We start from the raw sequence: 7,306 nt of genomic DNA, 5'->3' as shown, positions 1-7,306 counted from the left end.
TGAAAATTGAAGATGATTTCATTGTTTTCCCTGTAATGTTGTGAGGATTAAATGAGCTAATGTTTGTAAAGCCCAAAGAATGGCCAGAGTAAACAATAGACTTGAGCTATAAGTATAATTATTACTCTAATACTTTCATTGCTGTATAATACCTTTTTCCTCTATTTCATTCCATAGAAGCACCTCCTCATCCTGTAAGGCTTAGCATAAAAAAACTATTCTTACATCATGGTCCTGAAAAAAATAAAATAAAAAATCTGTCCTCAACTATATTTTTTTCACGTGTTTTATTTTTTCACAACAACCTTTATTTTATGATGTGACGTTTACTTATCTTTCTCCCCTGCTCAATAGTGAGCTCCTTCACTGAAGTCTAGATTTACTCAAGTTTAATGCAGCTACATTGAAATTCATTACAGACTTATACAGTGAGATGTCTTTCTTTTTCCATTCATTGCTGTAATACTAGATTCCTATTAAAACTGTAATACCAGATGGTTCTTAAACTTGATATGATCTTATTATAAGTTGAATTTCTTTTATGCTATATTTTTATGCTAAAATGAGAACTGAAATAATTTGCTAAAAAGATTTAAACAGCCCATATAAAACACTGCATTGCTTCCTAGGTAGACAGTAAATACACAATTAAATTATCAGAACCCACATTCCAACAGTCATTTGTACCATATGAAGAGGCTCAAACCCACATTCTCTCCACCAGTCTACTTCTTCTATCCACCTGTCTACTCCAAGGTTCTGTTCAGAGATCTTAGGAAAGCACTATTTACTAAGCAAGGAAGTAGTTAAAAGAAAGATTACCAAGTCATTATCATTGTCTTCATCGTGTACTTTTCTTCCAGAAGTAAAGAATGGAAGGAGAAATTGGATATATCTAACATAGTTCTTGATTGGAAGAGATGGAAACCACTTAAAAAATAAATTTATTGATAGTACAGGTAACTCAAAGAACCTGTTGGTAAGCTGAGAGATGAATTTAACAAACCATACAGGATCCAGGGATGTAAAGATGGCTGGAATAGCAACAAAACCAATGCTACAGCAATAGTCTTGTTACAATATCACTTTATCCATTACTGTCACAGTTGGACTGATGTGGTGGGACCAGCCCTGTGGTTTTTATAATTGTTAGAAACTATTAGCAATAATCAGGAAACTTTGGGGAAAAAAGAAAAGGTTTATTACTTACAGGACCTGGAAATTACACAGCACACCTGGGGTCACACAGCGAGGTCAAGGGGAGAGAGAGGGAATGCATGGGTCTGAGGTTCTGCTTTTATTGAGGTTGAGGGTGAAAACCTAGGGTTTCATGGTCTTACTCTTTATTGGTGAATTAATACATAAGAGTGAGAATTTACAGTGCAGGAAGAGAAAAAGAAACAAATGGCCCAAATTGTCAGTTATTGAAATCAACCAAGAGCTCTAAAACAAAGGTGGCTTGACTCTCTTTATCTAATCATATGGCTGGAAATGTGTTTATTTGAGATACCTTCTTTGAAGTGGATGTCTCTCTGAAGTGGATGCCTGGGTAATCAAAGCTTAAGTCAGGCACTTGACTTACAAAAAGAAAAAAACAAAACAAGACAACTGTCAAGGGTTTACACTACATGGTGAGAGTATTTCTTCTTCTTTTTTTTTTTTTTCCAACATCTTTATTGGAGTAGAATTGCCCTACAATGGTGCCTTAGCTTCTGCTGTATAACAAAGTGAATCAGCCATATGTATACACATATCCCCAATATCTCCTCCCTTTTGCATCTACCTCCCACCCTCCCTATCCCACCCCTCTAGGTGTTCACAGAGCACCAAGCTGATCTCCCTGTGCTATGCGGCTGCTTCCCACCAGCCATCCATTCTACATTTGATAGTGTATATATGTCCATGCCACTCTCTCACCTCGTCCCAGCCCACCCCTCCTCCTCCTCATGTCCTCAAGTCCATGAGTATTTTTGAGATGTGGTTAACATCTACAATTAGTCCGCTTTAAGTAAAAGAGATAACCTGTGTAATGTGGGTGGATCTAAACCAATCTATTGGAAACGTTAAAAGCAAAAACTAAGGTTTCCCAAAGAAGGACTTGGAATGCTTTTAAGACTGCAGTAGCAAGTCCTGCCTGAATTTCCAGCCTCAGTGTGTGTGTGTGTGTGTGTGTGTGTGTGTGTGTGTATACACTATTACTTCAGTTTATCTGGACACCCCAAAGATGCACCTTCCAAACAATTCCTCCAGTTCTCTATAGGTGGTGAAAATTTCCCTAAATCAAATCAAATCACCACTTAGCACTTAAGGTTATGACATGTGATCATGATTAGAACTGTCAATTTATTTCCCAGGGTTTGAGTGCACAGGCGGTACATTACACCCCACCTGTCCCTGAAACACTAGACACAAAAATATTGGGAGGAAAAGGAAAGAAGAAAACAAAGAGATAAATCTGGAGCAAGAGAAATGGTGTCAAGAGGGCAGACTCATGTGGAGTGACACAGTGAGAGCCTTGGAACCTGTGAATGAAAAATGTTGCCCTCCATATTAGTAAACAAAGGAGGTTGCAGCCATCAAACCACTACAGTCATCCCCATCAGTGAGCCCTGAGGGAACTCAGGATGGAGACAAATGGGCTGCCCACCGCCAAGCTCTCAGCCACTGCAGCTCCCCAGCAGTGCACTCCAAGGGGACTCAGGATGAGAAAGCACAGGATACTGACCCTGGATAGCTAAGGTGTATATTAAAGTCATAATCTCAATGAGCCCAGACTCTTGCATCTTCCCATACATAGAAAAGTGCTAAATTCATTAATTTGAGGTATCTGGTTTTCTTTAATTAATAGTAATCTTTTGCTGTTCCGACTACCTGGCCTTTGTTGTAAAAACCCCTATACATCCTGGATCCTCCCTTACCTCTTCAGAGCAGTGCCTCAGAGTTCTTCTGAGAGGCTGTCTTCCCAGCTTGAAGTCTTCAGAAAGTCCTCCAAATAAAACATAGTTCTCAATTTTTAGGTTGTGCTTTTTTTTTTCAGTAGATAAACTCAGGGAAAAGCATTTGGTGAGGGAGATCCTAAGAACAGATGTGACAGGGGTGAGAGACAGTGACCAAAAGAAAATGGATGAGAAGCCACCAAAGATCAATCACCTCTACAAAAATTATGCCCCAAGCTTTTACTTGTTCTAAGTGTGTTGTAGAAACACAATCAAGAAGTGTCTATCTTATTTCTCCTCTGGGGGCTCTCTAAATCAGCAGTTCAGGCAAGTGAAAACCAGATAAGCTCTCAAGCCTCTTAGCTAAATTCAAAACCAACTTATGCAGTTAATAGCTGTGATGCCTTGGGGCATGGTATTACTTAAGTGCTCTGTGACATCTGTGGAATGGGGGTAATAATATTATCTACCTCACAGGATGATTGTCTTAAATGAATTAATACTTCTAAAGTTTCTGGCACATAATAAGTATGAATAGACACTATTTTTACTATTATTATTAGGAAGTTGAGATTCCTTGTCTCTATTAGTTGTCTGATTATCTAATAGGTAGCCTATAAAATCTGCAAGGAAAGTGCTACAACATTCAAGCCAAATATATTTCCAGCTTTACCTAATGTACAAAGGCATAAAAGATAACTGCTCTTTAGTGTTTACTGAAGAATCTACTGAGACTTTAAATTCATGACTTGAAATAACTTGGGTTAACTGATTTTTATTTTCAAGATATTTTCTTACCCTTCACGAATTGATTTTTATTGCTAAAAATAAAACAAGTAAGCATATGCTTTTTGATGAGTTTGAGCTACAGTGCTTAGCAGTTAGTCTGGCTGGCCTCAAATTTAATCACCTGGGATCAATTAAATTTAATTTAATAAAAAATCAACCATTTAAAGCTGAATAATTTGCAACAACATGGATGAACCTGGAGGACATTTTGCTAAGTGAAGAAAGCCAGACACAGAAAGACAAATACTGTGTGATATTACTTACATGTGGAATCTAAAAACGTCAAACTCATAGTAACAGAGAATAGAATGGTGGTTCCAGGGTCTTCGGGCTGGGGGAAGTGAGCAGATGTTGGTCAAATGGTATAAACATTCAGTTATGAGGTGAATAAGTTCTGGAGACCTAATATATAGCATGAGGACTGTGGCTAATAATAATGTATTGTATACCTGAAATTTTTCAAGAGAGTAAATTTCAAGTGCAAAAAAGAAGTTAACTATGTGAAATGATGGATATGTTAGTTCATCTGATTATGGTAATCATTTCACAATGTATATGTATATTACAACAGCACGTTGTACACCTTAAATGTATACAGTCTTTATTTGTTAATAATACCTCTATAAAGCTAGAAAAAGTTGCCATTTAAGTGTGCCATTTCACACTAAACATTCTATCCTCCTCATATATCTATAGATGGGGAAGAGGAAGAAAGAAAACCTCTCTCTTTCATAAAATTCACTAAGGTTTTATTCCATTCCTTACAAGGCAATAGTTGTCAAAAGTACCTTTGGACTCATCAACTTATTTTTATTTGTTCAATTTCTTCCTTTATTATATTTTCTTTAGGTCACTTTTAATCACCTTTGTCCAAATTTCCCATTCTTTTCTCTAAACATTTCCTTTACTGCAAAAGACAAAAAATAATTCCTTTCCAACATGTTTACCTTCTTAAATTCTTCCTACATTATATCTCTAGATTAAAAGGAAATAATAGAAAAACATACAGAATCAACTAAATCATCCCTTGACAGATTAGACAGAAACTATAAATATCAAAAACAGCTCCCTTTTTGGGGTAAATATCAAGTATGTGTTTGCATTTGAACAAATGCATATGTAGATTTTGAACTTTCTATATGTGAGGACCGTCTTGAAGACTATTTAAAATGAAATTTGTATTAATCTTTATCCGCATCAATTTTAAGAGGAATACATTCAATTTTGAATATGACTGAACGGTTTTTGAGCATCTAACCTCCAAGCAGAAGAAAAAGAGAAAGTACTTTTAATATGAGTTGATAAAATATTAAAGTTGGCTGTTTCAGTCTGAGTGTTCATCAGCTATTGTTACTGAATTGTAAAGACATAATTTTAAATACATCACCTTCCATACCTTTTCTGTGAGTCTCTTAAGGAAGAGAATTGAGTCTTCAGAAATCAAAATGAGAAGTGCAGAGAAAAGAGAAGAAATGTTTTGCTAAATTGCTTTAGTTCTTGTCATACAAAGATTGAGAAACAGTGTTATAGTAGTATCATTGTATGAATATACCACATTTTCTTAACCCATTCATCTGGAGATGGACGTTTAGTTTGCTTCTGTCTTGAATAATGCTCAGTAAACATGGGAGTGCAGGTACTACTATTTCTATTTTGAGTGAAAGGTACTGAAGTTTCCATGGGTGACTTTATAAAACATTGACCTTATAAAAAAATTAATATGGAGAAAAATGTAGTTGCAGAGAAGAAAAGATATAAGATTAGCTAGCATTAAAGATACTAAGAACTTTAGAAGAGACAAGTACAATAGGAGAAATATAATATACAAAAATATTATAGACATCACTTATTAATTACCTAATTTAAGTCAGGCATTTTGAATACCTTACATAAACTCTGAAAAAATTACTATCCCCATTGTAAAGATAAGGGAATTGGATAAGACAGTGGAAGTGACTTGTCCAAGACCAAGCAGCTGGTAGATGGTAAAGTCAGGATTTGAATCTGGATTCAAAACCCATGTTTTTTCTTTATGCTACACCCTGCTGTTGCCAGAGAGAGGCATCAGCGGTGATATTTGGGATAAATTGTGGACTGCGAGAGATGATATTGATTTTGTAGTCTTCACTGGTTAATTTACATTGAGCATTAATTGGTAAAACTCAATAGAATTTTAGAAACCAGAAAAAAATAGAGAAAATGAATTTTGCTTAAGATCATAAGTTTTTCATTGGCATATACCTGGGAAAAATTTAGGAAACTTTAGTATAAGCCAACTGTGAGTAATTTTCTATAGTGTTTTGTTTTAGCATATCAAATTTTACATAAATTGAAACAGATATTAATAAATACTTTGTGTATAGCTGTTGAACAAGACCTATAATTTTAAGTAAAGGATGGACAGAAAATCACTTAAATAGAGGAAAATTCGTAAGGCTCAGGATCACAAAAGTGAGTCTCGGTCTAGTGGGATATGGCTGAAGGAAGAATAGTCATGTAAGCAGCAGATTCTAATCTTTCTTCATCCTCCTGTTACTCTCTCTCTTTCACCATGGGATGTATAATGTCTCAAACCCTAACTTTTAAGTAAGGGAAACTTTGCAAATATTCTCCCAGGTGGAATAAGACATTTTGTGGGAGGTAGCCTAGGTATTTAGAAGGAGAAAATTTGAAAGTATAATCCAAATGGAGCACAGATTCTCAAGAAAAGGGAAGATGGACTCTTCTCTTCATGGAGCATTTTCCTAATGTGCAATGTTGCCTAACACATAAAGTCTAGCTTCTCTGTGCTAAGAGTGGTTGGATTATTATTAGAGGGCAGATGGTTTGAACAGCAGAGGTCATATAAATGAAGCATTAATTAAATGTAGTTGTAAATAAAGTAATATTTGAAAGTAAAAAAAAAAATCATGGTTGTGGAAAGACTGTATTTGATTTTCTTAAGATTGAAGAGCCTCTAAAAATCCCTGATACAGGCAGACATCTTTTCCTTTAAGCAAGGCAAACGGCTGCAGAGGTACCTCTGTCCACCAGGGGGCATGTCACCATTGTTTACTCTCCACTTTCCACTTAGGAAATTTCTGAAGTAATTTTCAGAACTTTCATTCACTCTCTTGCTCATCAGCTCATTGATCATTTGGTTATCTTTCAAGACTGCCTTTGGTCTCTTCTAATTTTATCCTGGAGTCTGAAGACCTTGAAGTTGGCTGGGAGTTTCTACTGCAAGTGTTGTTTATAGGCCGACTGAGAGACATTTTAAGATTGGAATAAATCTCTTCAAACTTTCTTTATTTCAAAGCCTAAATTCTTTGTTCTATTAAGCCTGACACTTCTGTTGAGGTAGAAACTGCTGCAAATTAGGAAGAGCACGACCTAGTTTTACATGCTTTGGATGGTGTACTCCATTGCTAGTTTGCTGAGGATCTTTCTGACCTTACTTAGAACAATGCCCATGAAAATCAATGAAAAATTAGTGATACTTAAGGACACATAGAAAAAGTCCTAGAATACTGTCTAATGCTTCTTAAAGAAAAAATATTCATTAGCAAAAATCCTTTATTTTTAGTTATTAAAGAGTATAT

This window comes from Neophocaena asiaeorientalis, unplaced genomic scaffold (assembly GCF_003031525.2).
Source record: "Neophocaena asiaeorientalis asiaeorientalis breed wild unplaced genomic scaffold, Neophocaena_asiaeorientalis_V1.1 scaffold245, whole genome shotgun sequence".
Taxonomy (NCBI): Eukaryota; Metazoa; Chordata; class Mammalia; order Artiodactyla; family Phocoenidae; genus Neophocaena; species Neophocaena asiaeorientalis.
Note: the sequence above shows the minus strand (reverse complement) of the source record.